Here is a 3,560-nt window from a genome sequence, read left to right on the forward strand (position 1 = left end):
ACATATCTGCTGTGGCCTAGATAATGAAGTTATATTTTCTTATGGCTTGACATGAGGATTTGGCGGTAGAATGCTGTGATTTGGCCTTCGCCCAACATTCCATTTGAGGTCTTGGTGGCAGAGGGTTGTGCCTGGAGGTGGAGTGGACGCATCTAAATTGACTAACGGAGGGAGTCAGTCATAACGATATGAATGGCCGTTTGTGTATGCGCACGTGTGTATGCACGCAAGTTCTCGAGTGTGTGTGCACATTTGTGTGTGTGTGTGTGTGTGTGTGTGTGTGTGTAGCTGGCTGGCTGTGTTAAGGAGTTTCCTGTCACATTCTGGCTGTTCCTCCTCTCTCTTCACACCACTAATTATACTCCTGCCTCCCAGGCTCCTTTAATAGGAACACTACCTTGCCATCCAGATATGAGAGGAGAAAGAAAAGGAGAGGAGAGAAAGAGAGAGAATATTATATCAGAAAACACAGAGCAAGCATCCCAAATGGCACCCTATTCCCTACATTGCACTACTTTTGAGCAGAGCCCTAGTCAAAAGCGGTACACTACAATTTTCAACCAGTATCCTGTCCTGTACTGTATATTGTACATTCCTGAGCACGAATATAAAATATTCATAAAGAGAGTGTGAAGGGAGGTACGGATAGGGGGGAGGGCTAAAAGCTTAACTGGTTGATACCTGTGTGAAGGCAGTGAAGGCAGTGAGTAAAGTTAATTAATAAAGTGGGAAACAAGGTGAGTAGAGAGCCGGTGGAGGGAGAGAGCGGAGCCGCCTGCAGGTCCCCGGGGGTGCTCCCTGCCTTCCTGCGTGCGCCCACTGACTAATGGGCTGCCGTTGCCATGGAAACGCTGTACGAGCGAGCGAGGAGCACCACACCGACGATGGTTACAAGCAAGCTGCCTCTCCTCTCCCCCCCCTCTTCTTTCCATCCCCTACTCCTCGAGCCACAGGCAGGCAGTTAGGCAGGCAGCCATCAAACTGTGAGGAGAAAGTGGAAGTGTCAGCTGTGTGTTCGCCTCACTCCCCCTTTTTTTTCTCTCCCTCTCTTTTTCGCTGCCTTTTAACTACAGGCAGTCACAGGCAACATAATGTAGTGGTTCAAAGGGTTAAGATGTTCTGTTATCCCTCCTTTTGAAAGCTCTCACTGATGTCAATGGTCACAGGTTGAGGTTGGTATATTACAGAGCTCAGTCTCCATATAGTAACACACAGTAAGTATGGAGACACACTTTACTGGTTCAAGGGGTGAAGAGGGTTTCCGTGTCCGTTATTCCCTGCTGAGTGAAGAGTGTTATTATCAGTGATGTACAGTATATCTGGTGGGAGGAGAACACAGGAATTGGGAGCAACACTAACAGCTCTGTCACCTCTCTGTCTGACACTTTGAGAGGATTTTAGAGAATAAACACACTTTTGCAAGTAAAAAGTGAGGTTTAGTAAAGTAACTGAGTAAAAATACTTTGAAAGACTACACATAGTGTAGTTTGTAGTTTAGTTAGTTCATGTAGATCGTATTTTTGGGGGTACATGTACTTAACTATTTATATTTATTAACAACTTTTACTTTTACTCCGCTAAATTCCTAAAGAAAATATATACATTTTACTCCATACATTTTCCCTAACACCCAAAAGTATTTGTTACATTCCGAATGCTTAGCAGGAAAGGAAAATGATCCAATTAACACACTTACCAAGAGAACACGTGGCCATCCCTACTGCATCTGATCTGGCGAACTCATTAACACAAATACTTCCTTTGTATATGATGTCTGTTGGAGTGTGCCCCAGGCTATCCGTAAATACATTTTTAAAAACGATACATTTGTGCTATCTGGTTTACTTAAAATACACTGCAGAAGCCAAAAAGGCTTCTGCAGCTGTCCCAAAAGGAGAACCCTTTTTGGTTCCAGGTAGAAACCTTTTTGGTTCAAGGTAGAACTCTTCTTGGTTCAGAGTAGAACTCTTTTGGGTTCCATGTAGAACCCTCTGTGGAAAGGGTTCTACATGGAACCCAAAAGGATTCTACCTAGAACCAAAAGGGGTTCTTCAAAGGGGACAACCAACTATGGGGACAACCAAATAACCCTTTATAGTTCTATGGTGTAAGGTTACATTTGCTTTGCTTAATATTAGAAATGTTAAATGATTTTTCTTTTGATATTTAAATATATTTTAGCATATAATATTTATTTTGATACTTAAGTATATTTTAAGCCAGATACTTTTTGACTTTAACTCAAGTAGTATTTTATGGGGGGACTTTCACTTTTACGTGAGTATTTTTCTATGAAGGTGTCACGACTTCCCCCTGCCTGTTCGGGCGGTGCTCGGCGGTCGTCGTCGCCGGTCTACTAGCCGCCACCAATCCCTTTTTCCTTTCCTTTTCTGTTTGTTTGGTCTCATTGGTTGCACCTGTCTCTTATTTTGTTTCGTGATTCATGTCTATTTAAGCCTGTTTGGCCTATTTTTGTGCGGGATTGTTTTCTGTTCGTCAGGTTGTGCGTATTTGTCCGTTTGTGCCCTGTGTTGGGTTGGACTATTTTCTGTCGATTTTTGTTTCGTTTTGGGATTCCTAATAAAGTCGGTTTCCCCAGTATCCTCTGCTCTCTGCATCTGACTCTGCACCCACCACTCCCGGCGTTTGTGACAGAAGGTATCTTTACTCATTCTTAAGTATGTTGGGTACTTTTGGGTACTTTTCCCACCACTGCACATAGTCATGGAGAGTGCACACATGTATGTGTACATATGCACGAATGCACGTACGCACATGCACACACACACACACACACACATACACACATACTGAACACACAAACACACACACGTGCATGTCCGCACAAGCACACACACACAGAAACACATGTAAATGCAGTTTACGCTACTAAATTGAATGTGGTCAGAGTGGAGTGTGACAACACTAGAGACTTAGGTCATCTCTCACTCTGGTCACAGTAATATGTGCTAGTCCATTTCCACAGTGCTGCACCTTAGTATCTAAGTCGCTTACCCAAATGTCAGAGTCTCTCCATTACATCTCCACCATCTGTCCAGAATGGTAGACTTTCTATTTATGAGTTGGTAAACAACACATGGAAAATACAAGATTGGTTACAAATGTCACCTGTTGAAATGTCAATGCAGTGAGAATATAGGATCGATACCAGGCATGTTGTTGATAAAGTCCTGCTGCTCTTTCTAAAGAGCTGTTGGCGTCATAGTAGCCTCCAAACCATTATTTGGACCGTGTGACCAACACCAGTATGGGGAGGGAAGAGTTCAGCATGGAACCTTTCTGGGTTGAAAACTCTCTCTTTCCTATACCCTAATCTCTCTCTCTCTCTCTCTCTCTCTTTCCTATACCCTAATCTCTCTCTCTCTCTCTCTCTCTCTCTTTCCTATACCCTAATCTCTCTCTCTCTCTCTCTCTCTTTCCTATACCCTAATCTCTCTCTCTCTCTCTCTCTCTCTTTCCTATACCCTAATCTCTCTCTCTCTCTCTCTCTCTCTCTTTCCTATACCCTAATCTCTCTCTCTCTCTCTCTCTCTCTCTCT

This window comes from Salvelinus namaycush, chromosome 38, assembly GCF_016432855.1.
Source record: "Salvelinus namaycush isolate Seneca chromosome 38, SaNama_1.0, whole genome shotgun sequence".
NCBI classification, from domain to species: Eukaryota; Metazoa; Chordata; class Actinopteri; order Salmoniformes; family Salmonidae; genus Salvelinus; species Salvelinus namaycush.